This window comes from Bubalus kerabau, chromosome 11 (genome assembly GCF_029407905.1).
Source record: "Bubalus kerabau isolate K-KA32 ecotype Philippines breed swamp buffalo chromosome 11, PCC_UOA_SB_1v2, whole genome shotgun sequence".
Lineage (NCBI taxonomy): Eukaryota > Metazoa > Chordata > Mammalia > Artiodactyla > Bovidae > Bubalus > Bubalus kerabau.
Window position 1 is genome coordinate 72,414,998 of NC_073634.1, and position 17,884 is coordinate 72,432,881.

Below are 17,884 nucleotides of genomic sequence, written 5' to 3' on the forward strand. Positions count from 1 at the left end.
ATATGCGTTAGAATACAACATTTATCTTGCTCTTTCTGACTTACTTCACTCTGTATAAAAGGTTCTGGGTTCATCCACCTCATTAAAACTGACTCAAAGGCATTTTTTTATGGCTGAGTAATGCTTCCATGTTCTAGCTGTTGTAAATAGTGCTGCAATAAACAATGGGATACATGTGTCTCTTTCAACTTTAGTTTCCTCAGGATATATGCCTAGGAGTGGGATTTCTGGGTCATATGGTGGTTTTATTCCTAGTTTTTTAAGGAGTCTCCATACCATCTTCCATAGTGGCTGTATCAATTTACATTCCTACCAACAGTGCAAGAGTGTTCCCTTTTCTCCACACCCTCTCCAGCATTTGTTGTTTGTAGACTTTTTGATGGTGGCCATTCTGACTGGTGTGAGGTGATATCTCATTGTAGTTTTGATTTGCATGTCTCTAATAATGAGTGATGTTGAGCATCTTTTCATGTGTTTGTTGGCCATCTGTATGTCTTCTTTGGAGAAATGTCTGTTCAGGTCTTTTTCCCACTTTTCGTTTGGGTTGTTTGTTTTTCTGGTATTGAGTTGAATGAGCTGCTTGTACATCTTGGAAATTAATCCTTTGTCAATTGTGTCATTTGCTATTATCTTCTCCCATTCTGAACGTTGTCTTTTCACCTTGCTTAGTGTTTCCTTTGCTGTACAAAATCTTTTAAGTTTAATCAGGTCCCACTTGTTTACTTTTGTTTTTATCTCTATCACTCTAGGAGATGGATCATAGAAGATCTTGCTTTTATTTATGTCATTGAGTGTTCTGCCTGTTTTTCTCTAAGAGTTTTATAGTTTCTGGTCTTATATTTAGGTCTTTAATCCATTTTGAGTTTATCTTTGTATATGGTATTAGGAAGTGTTCTAATTTCATTCTTTTACATGTAGCTGTCCAGTTTTCCCAGCACCATTTATTGAAGAGGCTGTCTTTGCCCCATTGTATATTCTGGCTTCCTTTGTCAAAAATAAGGTACCCATAGGTGCATGGGTTTATTTCTGGGCTTTCTGTCTTGTTCCATTGGTCTATATTTCTGCTTTTGTGACAGTACCATACTGTCTTGATGACTGTAGCTTTGTAGTATAAACTGAAGTCAGGAGGTTGATTCTTCCAGCTGCATTCTTCTTTCTCAAGACTGCTTTGGATATTCGGGATCTTCTGTGTTTCCATATGAACTGAGATCAGCCCTGGGATTTCTTTGGATGGAATGATGCTAAAGCTGAAACTCCAGTACTTTGGCCACCTCACGCGAAGAGTTGACTCATTGGAAAAGACTCTGATGCTGGGAGGGATTGGGGGCAAGAGGAGAAGGGGACGACAGAGGATGAGATGGTTGGATGGCATCACTGACTCGATGGACGTGAGAGTGAGTGAACTCCGGGAGTTGGTGATGGACAGGGAGGCCTGGCATGCTGCGATTCATGGGGTCGCAAAGAGTCAGACACGACTGAGCGACTGATCTGATCTGATGAACTGTGAAATTTTTTGTTCTAGTTCTGTGAAAAATGTCGATGGTAATTTGATAGAGATTTCATTGAATCTGTAGATTGTGTTTGGTACAATAGTCATTTTCAAAATATTGATTCTTCCTACCCAGGAAAATGAAATATCTCTCCATCTGTTTATATCATCTTTGATAACTTTCAATAGTATCTTATAATTTTCTTTGTACAGTTCTTTTGTCTCCTTAGGTAAGTTTATTCCTAGATATTTATTTTGTTGCAATGGTGAATGGGATTGATTCCTTAATTTCTCTTTCTGATTTTTTCATTGTTAGTATATAGAAAAGCAAGTGATTTTTGTGTATTGATTTTGTATCCTGAAACTTTGCTAAATTCACTGATTAGCTCTAGTAATTTCTGATACTATCTTTAAGGTTTTCTCTGTACAGTATCATGTCACCAGCAAACAGTCAGAGCTTTACTTCTTGTTTTCTGATCTGGATTCCTTTTATTTCTTCTTCTTCTCTGATTGCTGTAGATAGGACTTCCAGAACTATGTTGAATAATAGTGGCAAAAGTGGACACCCTCGTCTTGTTCCTGATCTTAAGGGGAATGCTTTCAGTTTTTCACCATTGAGAATAACGTTTGCTGTAGGTTTATCATATATGGCCTTTGCTATGTTGAGGTTGCAGCCATGAAATTAAAAGATGCTTACTCCTTGGAAAAAAAGTTATGACCAATCTAGATAGCATATTAAAAAGCAGAGACATTACTTTGCCAACAAAGGTCTGTCTAGTCAAGGCTATGGTTTTTCCAGTGGTCATGTATGGATGTGAGAGTTGGACTATAATGAAAGCTGAATGCTAAAGAATTGATGCTTTTGAACTGTGGTGTTGGAGAAGACTCTTGAGAGTCCCTTGGACTGCAAGGAGATCCAACCAGTCCACCCTAAAGGAGATCAGTCCTGGGTGTTCATTGGAAGGACTGACGTTGAAGCTGAAACTCCAATATTTTGGCCACCTGATGCGAAGGGCTGACTTATTTGAAAAGACCCTGATGCTGGGAAAGATTGAGGACAGGAGAAGAAGGGGACGACAGAGGATGAGATTGTTGGATGGCAACACCAACTCAATGGACATGAGTTTGGGTAGACTCCGGGAGTTGGTGAAGGACAGGGAGGCCTGGCGTGCTGTGGTTCATTGGGTTGCCAAGAGTCAGACACGACTGAGTAACTGAACTGAACTGATGTTGAGGTAAGTTCCTTCTATGCCCATTTTGTGAAGAGTTTTAATCATAAATGTGTACTGAATTTTGTCAAAGGCTTTTTCTGCATCTATTGAGGTTATCATATGGTTTTTATCTTTCAATTTGTTAATATGGTGTATCATATTGATTGATGTGCCTATATTGAAGAGTCCTTGCATCCCTGTAATAAACCCAACTTGATCATGGTGTATGAGCTTTTTGATGTGTTGCTGGATTTTGTTTGCTAAAATTTAGTTGATTTTTGCATCTATGTTCATCAACAATATTGGCCTGTTGTTTTCTTCTTTTGTGTTATCTTTGTCTGGTTTTGGTATCAGGATGATGGTGGCCTCATAGAATGAGTTTGGGAGTGTTCCTCTGCAATTTTTTGAAAGAGTTTTAGAAGGATAGGCATTAGCTCTTCTCTAAATGTTTGATAGAATTCTCCTGTGAAGCCATCTGGTCCTGGGCTTTTGTTTTTTGGGAAATTTTTGATCACAGCTTCAGTTTCAGTGCTTGTAGTTGGGTTGTTCTATTTCTATTTTCTATTTCTTCCTGGTTCAGTTGGAAGGTTGAACTTTTCTAAGAATCTATTTCTTCCAGGTTATCCATTTTATTGCCATATAGTTGTTCATAATAGTCTCTTACAATCCTTTGTATTTCTTCATTGTCTGTTGTAACCTTCCCTTTTTCATTTTTAATTTTGCTTATTTGATTCTTTTTTTTTTTTCTTGATGAGTCTGGCCAAAGCTTTGTCAATTTTAACTTCTCAAAGAACCAGCTTTTAGTTTTATTAATCTTTACTGTTGTTTCTTTCATTTCTTTCTGCTCAGATCTTTATGACTTCTTTCCTTCTACTAATTTTGGGGGGTTTTGTTCTTCTTTTTCCAGTTGTTTTAGGTGTGAAGTTAGGTTGTCTATTGATGTTTTTCTTGTTTCTTGAGGTAGGATTCTATTGCTATAAGCTTCCCTCTTAGAACTGCTTTTGCTGCATCCCAGAGGTTTTGAGTTGTCATGTTTTCATTGTCATTTGTTTCTAGAAATCTTTTTATTTCCCTTTTGATTTATTCAGTAACCTGTTGGTTATTTAGAAATGTGTTGTTTAATCTCCATGTGTTTGTCTTTCTTACCATTTTTTTTAGTAATTGATATCTAGTCTCATAGCGTTGTAATCAGAGAAGATGCTTGATGTGATTTCAATTTTCTTAAATTTACTGAGGTTTGATTTGTGACCCAAGATGTGGTCTATCCTGAAGAATGTTCCATGTGCACTTGAGGAGAAGGTGTATTCTTCTGCATTTGGATGGAATGTCCTGAAGATATCAATGAGATCCATCTCATCTAATGTATCATTTAAGACTTGTGTTTCCTTATTAATTTCCTATTTTGATGATCTGTCCAGTGGTGTGAGTAGGGTGTTAAAGTCTCCTACTATTATTGTGTTACTTTCAATTTCTCCTTTTATGTCTGTTAGTGTTTGTCTTATGGATTGAAGTGCTCCTATGTTGGGTGCATATGTATTTACAATTGTTATGTCTTCATCTTGGATTAATCCCTTGATCATTACATAGTGTCCTTCCTATTTCTTGTAATCTTCTTTATTTTAAGGTCTATTTTGTCTGATATGAGGATTGCTACTCCAGCTTTTTTTTGCTTCCCATTTGCATGGAATATATTTTTCAGTCCTCTCACTTGCAGTCTATATGTGTCTTTAGGTCTGCAGTGGGTTTCTTGTAGACAGAATATATATGGGTCTTGACTTTGTATCCATTCAGTCAGTCTGTGTCTTTTTGTTGGAGCATTTAATCCCATTTACATTTAAAGTAATTATTGGTATATATGTTCCTGTTCCCATTTTCATAATTGTTTGAGGTTGATTTTGTAGATTTTGTCCTTCTCTTGTATTTCTTGACTATATAAGTCCCTTTAACATCTGTTGTAAAGCTGTTTTGGTGGTTCTGAGTTCTCTTAACTTTTGCTTGTCTGAAAAGCTCTTTATTTCTCCATCAATTTTGAATGAGATCCTTGCTGGGTACAATAATCTTGGTTGTATATTTTTCCCTTTCAGTACTTTAAATATATGCTGCCATTCCCTTCTGGCCTGCAGAGTTTCTGCTGAAAGATTAGCTGTTAAACGTATGGGGTTTCCCTTGTATGTTACTTGTTGCTTCTCCCTTGCTGCTTTTAATATTCTTTTTGTGTGTGTGTTTAGTATTTGTTTGTTTGATTAGTATGTTTCTTGGTGTGTTTCTCCTTGGGTTTATCCTGTATGGAACTCTTTGCACCTCTTGGACTTGATTGACTATTTCCTTTTCCATGTTGGGGAAATTTTCAACTATAATCTCTTCAAAAATTTTCTCATACCCTTTCCTTTTCTCTTCTTCTTCCGGGACCCCTATAATTCAAATGTTGGTGCATTTGATATGGTCCCAGAGATCTCTGAGACTATCCTCAGTTCTTTTCATTCTTTTTACTTTATTCTGTTCTTCAGAAGTTATTTCCACCATTTTATCTTCCAGCTCACTGATTTGTTCTTCTGCTTCAGATAGTCTTCTATTGATTCCTTCCAGAGCATTTTTGATTTCAGTAATTGTGTTGTTTGTCTCTGTATTTTTATTCTTTAATTCTTCTAGGTCTTTGTTAATTGATTCTTGTATTTTCTCCATTTTGTTTTCAAGGTTTTTGATCACCTGTACTATCATTTTGAATTCTTTTTTAGGTAGTTTGCCTACTTCCTCTTCATTTATTTGGAGTTCTGTGTTTCTAATTTGTTTCTTCATTTGTGTGGTATTTCTCTGCCTTTTCATTTTTTAAAAAAATTTACTGTGTTTGATGTCTCCTTTTCCCAGGCTTCAGGATTGAATTATTTCTTCCTTTTGGTTTCTGCCCTCCTGTGGCTGGTCCAGTGGTTTGTGTGAGCTTCACATAGGGTGAGATTTGTGCTGAGTTTTTTGTTTGTTTGTTTTTCCTCTGACAGGCAAGGCTGAGTGAGGTGGTAATCTTGTCTGCTGATGATTGGGTCTATATTTGTTTTGTTGGTTGTTTATATGAGGCATCCTGCACAGGGTGCTACTGGTGGTTGGGTGATGCCTGGTCTTGTATTCAGGTGGTTTCCTCTGTGTGAGTTCTCACTATCTGATACTCCCTAGGGTTAGTTCTCTGGTAGTCTAGGGTCTTGGAGTCAGTGCTCCCACTCCAAAGGTTCAGGGCTTGATCTCTGGTCAGGAGCAAAGATTCCACAAGTGGTTTTTTATGGCATTAAATGAGATTAAAACAAATACCCAAAAACAAGAAACCAAAGATGAACCCCAGACAAAGAAACCAAAGATGAACCCCAGACAGATGGCAGTTACAAAATCAGGCAAATAATAATTAAAATAATGGAATATACACATATACATATATACCCATAAGCAAAGTCAAAACAGTCCAACAAAAATAAAGTATAGTAGACTGACCCAGCAAACAAAGGAAATGAAAAATTATATTTACCAGTTAAGAACAAAACTAACTAAGGCACAAACTGGAAAACAAAACTAAAGCAAGGTGCCAAGTGGGGAATAAAGCAATGAAATCAAAACTAACAAATATGTTGAGAGGAAAGGAAGGAAAGAAAAGAAAGCAGGAATAGATATGCAAAGTTAAATAGAGGTAGATGAAGAAGATTTATATACATTAAAGATTAATGCAAGGGGAAAAGAACAATAGGAAAGGCAAACAAAGGGATAAGTATAGAAAAATAAAATAGGTTTAAAAAAAGTAAAAAGTAAAATTATAAAAAATAAAAAAAGGAAGAAGAAAGAAAAAAAAAGAAACTCCACAGAACTGCAGAAGCCCAACGTAGAGGCAGAGGTTTATGACAACCATAAAAAATGTGACTGAGGTGGGGAATAAAACGTTCAAAAGCTTAATTAGATTTCATTGTGCCAATAAAATCAACAACCACAATGGGGGGGGGGAGAAAAGAAAAGAAAAATCCAAAAGAATCTATAGAACAAGTGAAAACACAAGAATTATAAATGTTTTTCTTGAGTCACTGCCGTCAGCGTCCTTTCCCTCGCTGGGAGTCACAGTCCACCTCGCCTCCCTAGGGTGCCCTCCAACACTGTGCTGATCTCTGGACCTGCTGTGAGGGCAGCTCAGATTCTCATCTGGTCCTGCTCCTGTGTGTTCTTGCCTCCAATGTCCACAGCTATCAGAACTACTGCATTTTCTTTTATGGGAACTCTCAATGTCCTTTTATATATTCCATAGACACAGAGTCTGCCTAGTTGATCGTGTGGATTTAACCTGCAGCTGGTACAGTTGGTGGGAAGGTTTGGGGTCTTCTTCCTTAGCCACACTGCCCCTGGGTTGCAATTGTGGTTTTATTTCCACCTCTACATGTGGGTTGGCCACTGGGTTTTGCTCCTGAGGCTGCCTTGGAGGACTTGGGTTTATCCCTGTGAGGGCCAGGCATGGAGATGGTGCAGCTGCTTGGGTTGCAGGGGTTCTGGCAGCACCAGTACTCAGGGGAGTTGGCGGCTAGGGCAGCAGGAAATATAGTGCTCTAGAAGGGTATGGCAACCAGTATTGGCTAATACACTCCAGTATTGCCTGGAGAACCCCTCTGACAGAGAAGCCTGGCAGCCCACAGTCTACAGGGTCGCAAAGAGATGAACATGACCAAAGCGACCCTGTGTGTATAGACCCAAGATTTTTCTTTTTGCCTGTGGCAGCTGTGCCCCAGTTAGAGTTGGGAGTGAAGGTGGTGCAGCTGCTTGGCTTGTGGGGACCCTGGTGGCGCAAAGTATGCAGGGACACGGACTGCCTCCACCCCAGGAGTTGTGTATGACCCTATCTGTCTTTTTTTGAGCCTCTTGTAGCTGGCGATCAGATGGCCTCTTTAGCCAGTCTTTCTCCATAGCTCCACCCATTTAGGCACATAGAGGGCCCCCCACCCCTGGCTGGGGTCCTACTCGGTAGATCGGTGCCTCAGGCACTTAAAGGAGCACTCTGGGTGGGGTCCTACTCTGAAGTTCGGTGTGTCAGGCATTTGATGGGCCAGCCTCTCTGTTGTTCAGCTGCTGATGCTGGCGTGTGGGGAGAGAGAGGCTATGGTGAAGGCTCCACCTCCTACACGTGACTCAGCAGTATTGCCTTGCTTCCATGTCTGCCCAGCTTTCCTCCACAAGCAGGCATTTCCCACCACAATCTCCTCCCTCACATCCCCTTGATCCATCTCTCTGCAGTCAACAGCAGCCCTCACCCTCCCTAAATTCCAGCTCCTAGCCTCTGCGCCTTCCAGAGGACTCTCGTCCCTGTCCAGGGTATGTATGGCTGCGGCAAGGACTGTCTGATTCTCATTCTATGTAGGCTGCCACAGATCAGCTGTTTGATCCCTAGCCTTAAATGCTTCTCCTCTGACTCAGACAATTGCCCTGATGTGGGAATCAGACCCCTGCTTCAATTCCCCCACCCGTGGAGGGCAGGTCCAATCCTACTAACACTCCTGTTTTCCCCCTAGTTCCTTCATCCTACCTAGTTTTGCGTGGTCCTATATATTCTTTTCCACTGGTCAGGTACTCCTGTCCATCCTCAGCTGGTGTTCTGAATGCACTTCTGGGTCTGAAGGTGTATTCCTGATGTATCCATGGAGAGAGATGTACTCCATGTCCACCGACTCCTCTGCCATCATGTTCTCTGCATTATTTCCTACTAATCAAGCTATTTTCTTTATACCTTTGGGTGAAGAATGTAAGCAAGTTGGGAGTTCTGAGCCATCCAAAGGGTAGAGATTTTCCCCAGATCCTGGGTGTGAGTGCAGGCCCAGTTGCATGCAATTCTGCCTACTTTGTTCAAACTGAATTAGCTCTTCCTCCACCAAAGCTTGGTCATGCACGCAGTCAGAATCTAAGATTCTGGAACTTCCTGCTATGGCTGTGGGTGATAAACTTTGTGTCAACAGGAACCATCATGATGGTGAGGGAAGCTTCCGTGATGCCTGTTGGTGATCACTGAGTAGAGTCAGGATGGGGAAGCAGAACAGCCAAAGCCCTGAGGGATGAAGTCAAGGCCAACGGGGCAGGATTGAACCAAGGAAGCTCTATCAGGTGCAAGCTAACTGGCAGTCCTATCTGAAGTCCTTCTTTTGGGGTCCTGGGTAACATGAGGGCTAAGATTACCCTGTTCTGGGGGGTAAAAAGCTCAGAACTCAGAGAAGCACCTCTGAAATGTTTGGTCATTTCAGGCAATGTTTTACCAGAATTGGATTTCAGGGTCTCATACCAGAGATGGCCATCTATAACCCTCTACACTTGACAAAGCATGGAAATATCCATGTTGGTGAATGATAGTGGGGCCCCAGAGAATCAGGGGGATGCTCTCAGATAGCAGGATGTATGGGTTAAGGATATGTGAGACTCTACAGCTAGGGCCTCATTTCTTGCCCTCTCCCCCTGTTTCTTCCAGAAAGGAGCAGACCACAGACCACCAGACTAGTAAGTGCCCCAGAGTCACCCGAGAAGCCTCTCTCTCCCCTGACTAGTGGCACGACCACCAACCTGACCTGCTGCCTGAGCAGCTGTTTTCTCACTTCTAATCTCCTCCCACCTGTGAGAGTTATCTTGCTGTACATCTCAGCTCCCTCTCATCACAGAACAAAACCCAGGTTCTTCAGCCTGGAATTCTCCAGCAATCTTTACTTTTTCCTTTGCATAAGGGATGTACATTCACATCTGTTTAACCACTAGCCTGCCTGAGCCTGGGTACCCCATAAAGCAGAGACCAAGGTGCATGCTGATATCCTACCGCTTTATTAGGGAATATGGTTCTTGAGAAACAAGAATAAGTGGAAAGAGTGGGGAGGTGGGAAGCCAGGATAGCCAACATGTGCTTGCTTCTGAACTAGCCCCACTTAGACTGAATAGATTGATTGCTGATATTGTAGGTCCATCTTCTAGAGTTTGTATGAACCTCTGAATTTCAGGATAGCCCATTCATGGGGGAAGAAGGGGAGAAATGTGTCCACTGTCTCCTGTCTCCATTGGTCTAGGGTCTTACAAGATCGTGCCCACTGCAAGCTGGCCCAGCTGCTGCTGGGCTGGTCACCCTGGAAGCAGCTGGAGCATGACTGATGGCCAAGGGCCCCAGAAGTGGAGAGGCTCAGAGGGTCAAAGTGGCCCAAAGAAATGCCTCATGTACATTTTGGCCCTGCATTCACCACAGGCAGAGGGTTTTCAGAAGGCATGTGAGGAGACATAGGTTCTCATATAGGACAATTTGTATCAAGTACTTTAGCCTGAAACATTAGAAATGCCCAGTAAAATTTAGCTATTACTGCTAATATCATCCCCAATGTCAACCTTGCTCCAACTCTCTGCCCTGGAAAAGGTGCTTCTTGCCCATCTCCAGGACTGTTCTTAACACCTGACAGGTGGTAAGGCACTGCCTGCCTGCATGTCATCTCTGTAATGCAGGCAGTGGACCTGGTCAAGGGAAGAGAAAGAGGGCCTGAGGGCAGCCAGGGTGGGGCTGTGCTGGGAGGGGCCTCAGCTGCCTTTCCCCAGATGGTTGCCCCAGCCCTGCCCTGCTTCTGCTTCTCTCCACTTGGTCAGCAGAGGTGAACCAACACAGCAGTCCTCTAGCCCAGCAGCCCGGGGCCAGGCCTCACATACATACACGAGGAGTTCTGAGGGTGCGGAGGCCCTTCCTCAGGCTGAGGGCCTTGGAATAGAGGGAGCAGCTGCTGGAAAATACCAGAAACTCCCATTCTAGGGCAATTGGAGCCTGGTCATGAAGCATCTCTTCCTCATTTCTCATCCTTGGTCCAGGATGGACCCTCCTGCTCTCCATCCTGGCCTTGGTCTCTACCTACAGCCCTAATCGGTCTGCTGGCTTTGAACAATTCAGTGTTCCAAGTCAGAGCCTAAAGCAGAGTCAGGCTCCCCCAGGAATACAGCTCACCAATAATGGGATGAGAGTGGGGAAATGGGGCTGAGACTCTATCTCCCCTTCCCACCCCCAGAGGCAGAAAGTCCTATGGCCTTCCCTATGCCAGAAGCCCACCCAGCAGCCTTCATTAGAGAACTGCTCTGGACCTGGAGAAGCCCAAGAGAAGAAACCCAAAAGCTCTGGCCAGAGCAATGCAACACAAGAACTTTACATATGACCAGCACCTATGTTGTAGAGCAATTCATATATGTGTTTACTACCTTAAAGTTACAATTAAGTAAAGTGATACCACTACATCATTGATTTGTTCATTCATCCAGCAAATGAATTTTCAACACCAGAAGACAGAGACGTGATCATGAGGTCTAGCTACAACAGGGAGAAGGTCCATAAGCAAAAATACTGTAAGAATGAAAAGACTATTGGTTTACAGAGGAGGAGGAAACTAATTCCTGCCAGAGGGAATCAGAAAGGAATTGTGGAGAAGGACTTTTCTAATGGGATCATGAAGGATAAGTAGGAATTTTCCAGGGAAAAAAAACTGAAGAGGCTGTGAACACGGTTGGTACATTCCTTGCAGATGGAAAATACATACCAAACTAGGGGGCCTGAAGGAACATGAAGTTCTTTATTACCATTTTGTAAAATTTTATTAAAAACCTACTAGGTTCCAGGTAATTGGGTTAAATGCCAACAGAGCAGAAAATAACAAGGCAGACAAGATCTTTTTCTCTTTCTAGTGGAAAAAACCCAGAAATTAAACAAACAAAAACCACATAGATAACTATCTTCACAATTGTGCCAATTCTGTGAAGGGGAAGAGAAAGGAGCTGTGGGAGCATAAATGGGGTAAAAGAGGAGAGGGGCCCATGTGATCTGGGAATTAAGAAAGGCCTTTCTGGCAAAGAGACAGTTAAGCTGCTTCCTGTAGGATGAGTGGGGATTAGTCAGGTAAGGCCTTCTAGGAGGATGACAGCCCGGGTGACAGTCCTGAAGTAGAAAGAGCATATGGTGCAGACTATCTGAAGGTATTCAGAGTGGATAGAGCATGCAGGCTATAGGAGCCAGGCAGAATGAGATGAGGCAGGACCAGAAGGCTTGGACCATTATCCTAAGAGCAAGGGGACTGGCATGATGAGATCTGATGATGGAAAAGACCCTCTCTGGCTTCTGTGTGGAAAACAGAGTGGAGCCATTATGGATGTGGGGAGACCAATTAGACCAGTGACTCAATCCTAGCTGTGAGTTAGAGTTAACTGGGAAGTTTTTAGTAAGGATGCTTAGAGTCTACACCCAGAATTTTTTTTTTTAAAACTTCTTCTGGGATGAGGCTTGGGGATTAGTGATTTTTTTTTTTAAGTTCTGCAGGTTACTTTAATGTATGTCTAGGGTTAAGAATCATCAGGTTTTTGCTTTTTAAAAGCTTTTTGTTTTTAAAAGCAAGAAAGAAGGGAAAGGAAAGGACATCATTCTGCTTTAGGTGATAGAAAATGGTGGTTGACCTGATGGTGATGGAGATGGAGAGCAAACAGTGGGTCCTTTTGGGCGGCAGAATAGATAGTAGTAACTAGGAAGGCCCAGGCTGCCCCAGAAGCTCAGCTAGTAAAGAATCCGCCGGCAGGGCAGGAGACACTGGTTCGATTTCTGGGTTGGGAAGATCCCCTGGAGAAGGGCATGGCAGCCCACTCCAGTATTCTTGCCTGGAGAATCCCCATGAACAGAGGAGCCTGGCAGGCTATAGTCCATGTGGTTGCAAGGAGGTAGACGTGACTGAGCAGCTAAGCACAAGAGGGAATGCAGGATTTTTGGCTTGGGCAATTCACTGAGGAATAAAACACATGAAAATACCAATTGCAAGGCTCATGACAGGAATTCAAGTTTGGACATCTTGAATACCAGGTACCTACGAGCCATCTATGTCAATGGCAGATGGTTGAATACATAGGCCTGAAGCTCAGAGAAATCTGGGTTGGGGTATGAACTTGATTGTCACTGATGGAAAGATAGTATCTGAGATGTGTCTGGGATTCCCTAGCAAAAGGAAAGCATGTGGGATGCAGGGAAAGAAGAGGGCCCAGGACTGAGCCTGAGGTTCCCCCAGGTCTGGAGGTCGAGGAGAGGAGAGAAGTTGGCAACAGTATTTATACATGAGAGGCTGGGGGCAGCCTTGAAGCCTAGAGGAGTCAACATTTCAGTGTTACTAAAGGTCAAAAGGATTGAGGTATGAAAAATGTTTATTGGATTTAGCAACCTCTAGGTCCTGATGACTTTAGAGAGACTTTTTGTTTTGGTGACTTTGTTTAGATGACTTTTTGTTTTGGGGCAGCAAGTAGGGCAAAGGCCAGACTGGAGCGAATGAAGGGAAGGAAATGGAGGGACACACCAAGAGTTTGGCTGTAGAAAGAAAGAAGAGAGGCAGGGGGTGGTCACTGGAGGGGGTTGTGGGATCAAGGGAATGTTTGTTCAGATAGGGGAGAACAGAGTGACTTGAAATGCTGGAGAGGAGAGGGAGGGCTTGCAGATACAGGATAAAGATGGGATCCAGAGTCCTGGAGGAGGGACAGGGGTCACTCCATATCAGAAGAGGAGAGAGAGATGAGTGGCGGGGTGCTGAAGTGAAAAACTCTCCCTTTAGAGTGGGAGGGTAAGAGACTTCTCATCTGATAGTTTTCATAGTCTTGATGAAGTCATCTGCTGGGAGTCAGGGATGGGTGTATAATTGGAGGGAGTCTTTGAGGGTGGGTGGTAAAGAGGTTGGAAATTTGAAGAGAGTTGGGATAATTAGTGAGACTTCTCAGGTGGCTCTGTGGTAAAGAATCTGCCTACCAAGTAGGAGATGCAAGTGACAAGGGTTCTACCCCTGGGTCAGGAAGATCCCCTGAAGTAGGAAATGGCAGCCCACTCCAGTATTCTTGCCTGGAAAATTCCACGGATGGGGGAGCATGGTGGACTGCAGTCCATGAGGTCACAAATAGTTGACGTGACTGAGTAACTGAGCATGTACGCAGGGACGGTCAACAGTATTTGTTGTGACTGAGGTGGCCAGAGAAACAGGAGAATGTGAGGCTGTATGACAGACCTGTAGAAATTCTGATCAAGTATTTATAGTAGTGGACTTCCCTGCTGGTCTGGTGGTTAAGAATCTGCCTGCCAATGCAGGGGACATGGGTTCAGTCCCTTGGGAAGACTTGACATGCTGTGGGGCAACTAAGCCTGTGAAAGTCTGTGCACCCTAGAGCCAATGTTTTGCAACAAAAGAAGCCTGAACACCATAACTAGAAGGTAGCCTCCACTCACCACAACTAGAGAAAGCCTGCATGCAGCAATGAAGATCCAGTGCAGTGAAAAATAAGCAAATAAAATAAAAAAGAATTTACAGTAGTATTAAATTCTAGAGTGACTTCCTGAGATGTAGTGAGACTTAGTGAGGCTGTTACATTGATTATTCACTGCTCTATAACAAGTTATTCCCAAACTTGTCGAAATGACAAAGATGTATTGTCTCAGTTTGGGGTCAGGAATTTGAACACAGCTTAGCTGAGTGCCTCTGCTTCCAAGTCTGTCAGCAGACTGCACTCAAGGTGGTGGCCAGGGATGGGGTCTCATCTGAAGGCTCAACTAGGGGCAGATTTGCTTCTAAGCTCACTCAGTGGCTATTGGCAGGATTCGGATGCTCACAGGCTGTTGGGCTGAGGCCCTCAGCTCCTCACTGGCTTTTGGCCTGTGGCCTCCTTCAGTTTCTTGCCAATGAGGGCTTCTCCACAGACCAGCTCCCAGCCTGGCAGCTGGCCTTCCTCAGAGCAAGTGAGAGGGAGCGAGGGTGTGCAAGACGGAAGCCACAGTCTTTTTGTGAACTCACATCCCATTGTTTTCGCCTGACTCATAGGGTAGAAGCAAATCACCAGGCTTAGCAACACTCAAGAGGAGGGACTGATGCGAAGATGGGGATACCAGGAGGTGAGGATGTTTGGAGTCATCCCAGAGGCTGCCTACCCTATTGTTTGGAGCATACAGTATAGGCGAGAAGGCTGGGGAAGGGCTTTGGGCAAGACCATGGGGGCCAAACTAAGGGATTGTACCAACAGTTTCATCCTATAGCCTATTTGAGTCACGGGTGATTTTGAGGCAGGGGGAGAGGTGGGTAGGTCAGTTTTTCAAAGGCTTATTCTGGGGACAGTGTTGATGATTGCTCGGCTTGGGAGAGAGAAGAGATTTGAATAAAAGAGCCAGGAGATTATGGCGGTAGTCTTGAGAGGAGATGGTGACTTAAATTGAAGACTGAGAATGATTATGGGGAGAAAAAACATGGGCTCAAGAGACAGCTGAGCAATTTTACAGGGTTTTCAGTGTGCCCTCCTGCTGGTGGCCCAAAGGGCTGCTCCTGACAACGAGTCCAGCTGGGGTTCAGGTCTTAGATGCTGGGAAGAGGTGCTTTCTCTTTGTAACATGAGCGTGCCCAGGGGTGGGTGAGGCTCTGAGAGGGTGAGTAGGGTGGTAGACGGACCCAGTCATTCAGGGAGGGTGGGGACTTTCACAGAGCGAAAGGAGCTTTAGGAAAAAATGCAGATCTTTAAGAAGTCAAAGAGGTTGGCCTGATTCAGAGTAACCAAGTCAATAGGGAAACTTCAAGGGTTAGAGAAGGCGGAAACAGGAAGGAGAGAGCTGCCAGGTGGAACCCAGACTTGAGGCGGAGGCTCAGCTGCAGAGCTGAGTGACAGGGCACTGGGCCAGGGGAGCCGGCTAAGTCACAGCCGGGCCTGAGGGGGTGGGGGTGTGGATACCAGGTCTGGGGCAGGGCCACAACCACTCACATCGGACACGTGGCAGAACCCTTCCACACAGGTTCCATTGTAATCTCACAACAGTGAGGAGTGGCAGGCAGGGCAGGGATTAAACCTCCACGGTAGAGATGAAGAGACACTCAAGGAATTCAGCTGACTTATTCTAGTTTATGGAGCTCATCTGAGGCCCAGCTCGAGGGTGAAACTGGAGCAACTGAGTCCAGTCAGGGCTCCCCGCTTCACAGCACCTAAATTCAGCTGGCTGCCCTCACAGAAGGTCCCACTCCTCCAGGGACACAGATGGCTAAGGGCAGGGCAGATTCCAGGTGTGAAAAAGGAGCAGCTAGAAGGGAAGAATCCCAGAAGGTGGGCTCTGAAGCTGACTTAGGAGAAACAAAGGGTGGGGAGGTGTCATTAGGAAGATGCAGGGGTATCTGCTGGGTGGAGCAGATCATCCAAAGATGGGGGTCAGTGAGCCCTTCCAGGGAGGGATGGGAATCAGGAGTCCAAAGCTGTAGGAACCCCAAAGGCAACTCTCTCCCTCTCTCCTGGCACCCAACCTCCTAGTGTCTCTGTCGGTTTGTCTGTCTTTGTCTCATGTCTTACCCCTCTCCCGTCTCTGCACATCTGCTGAACTATCTCTACACCAACTGCTTCTCTGCTTCTGTAGGGATGTGTGTCCATGTGTGAGTGTGCGTGTGCACACAGTGCAGCCCCATGGCTTTAGAAGCCCACCACAGCTGTACCTGAGATGAGACTACTGAAAGAATCTTCCGGAAGACAGAATTCAGTAGGCTGAGGGAGAGCAAGCATGATTGCACCTGTGACTGTTAGAAGACGGGGTCCCTTCGAGCTGGCACCTGAGAACTGGAATCCTCAGCAGGGGTGTAAAAACTGATGCTGAACAGCGGTGTCCACCTGCAGGGACACAGCAGTGACTCCGCTAGGTCAAGCACCCTCCAGCCTCCGGGCCTTTGCACTTGAAGTTGTTCTTTCCCAGAATGTACCTCCCAGATACTCCTGTGGCTTGTCCCTCCTGCTCTTCAGGTCTTTGCTAAAATGTAACCTCCATGAGAACGTCCCCAACCTCCCAGTCTAAAACTTACAACTGTACTCCCAGCCCTGCTCACACTCCTTACCACTTGTTTAATTTTCCCCTTTACATTTCACTGTCAGGCCCACCATATGTTTTTGTTAGTTATTTGTTATCTATTGTCTGTTTTCTCTCCTATATTGTAAGTTCCGTGAAGTCAGGGATTTTTTTATTGTTTTATTCACTTGTGCATTCCCAGTGCTTAAGCATACAATAGGTGCTTGATGAAGATTTGCTAAATGAACTAATTAATAAGTAAAATATATATCTTCCCAAATGGGGCCTCTCCCTGCAGAAGTGAATGTGAAATGACTGTGTCTTATGAAGTGGGGGCCATGAATGGGTGAAAAATTAAGAAAGATTATGAACCCAGAACATAGTCCCTTAGAAAGGAAATTGTTCCTTCTCTGGTCCTTGTGAGTTGGCAGAGTTAGCTAATCATTTGGAAATGAAGACAAAGAGACTTTCTAGGTAAAGTAAGAATGATTACAGATATGACAAGCTCTCTGAAATGAAATAAGGGGCGAGGGCTTATTGTTATTATTAGTGAGGGCTGCTATATAGTGGGGTTCATTGTAGTCTCCCCAGTAACTTCCCCATGGGCAAACACTAGTCTTTTATCCCGAAAGCTGGCTTCCCTTGGCCTGACTCCTTCCCTTGGGCACATAGTCCTGGCCCAAGACACTGTTGTCCTGCATACCAGGAGGAACCATCTAGCCTGGTCAAGACCCAGGCAGGGCCAGGCCCAAGAAAGGCAAGCCTAGGGCACAAAATTCAAGGAGGCGCCCACTCTGGGGCTCATGACAGAGAAGGGTTCTTTCTGATAGGAATCTGAAAATGAGAGGCTCCTTAAATCCTTAGTAGGACATTCACTGTCAGGGCAGGAACAGAAGAGCAGAACAGAATAACCATGACTTCTGGGGCCCAGGGCCATAGAACCTTTGTCAGTCCCTTCCTCCATTAAGAAATATATATGAAAGATTATATTTCAAACTGTGTTGGTGTGTAAAGACAAATATAATCCAAGCTGGATTATATTCATTTTTTTCTTCTAACTTTAAAATAAACTAAAACATTTTCATGGCCCTTGAAAAGGTCCTGGGGCTTCCAAGGTGGCTAAGTGGTAAAGAATCTGCCTGCTAATTGCAGGAGACACAGGTTCGACCACTGGGTCAGAAAGATCCCCTGGAGGAGGGCATGGCAACCCACTCCAGTATTCTTGCCTGGGAAATCCCATGGACAGAGGAGCCTGGCGGGCTACAGTCCATGAGATTGCAAAGAGTCAGACATGACTTACTGAATAAACAACAACGAGGAGGATCCTGAGTCCTAGGCAGTGTTCCTACTGCCCCTAATGGCTAA

General features: G+C 44.2%; 2 long non-coding RNA genes across 2 annotated transcripts in view; one reads left to right on the top strand and one right to left on the bottom strand.

Annotated features, from left to right (window-relative positions):
- Positions 1-17,884, top strand: part of LOC129623310 (uncharacterized) — an 81,755-nt gene that overhangs the window by 43,787 nt on the left and 20,084 nt on the right. The gene's annotated exons all lie outside the window — the stretch shown is intronic.
- LOC129623311 (uncharacterized) overlaps positions 3,354-17,884 on the bottom strand; it is a 28,200-nt gene continuing 13,669 nt past the window's right edge. Inside the window, exons 2-3 of the long non-coding RNA XR_008700481.1 lie at positions 16,176-16,347; positions 3,354-5,933 (exon numbers count right to left, since the gene is read on the bottom strand). This is a non-coding gene — a long non-coding RNA (uncharacterized LOC129623311). The remainder of the gene's footprint in view (positions 5,934-16,175; positions 16,348-17,884) is intronic.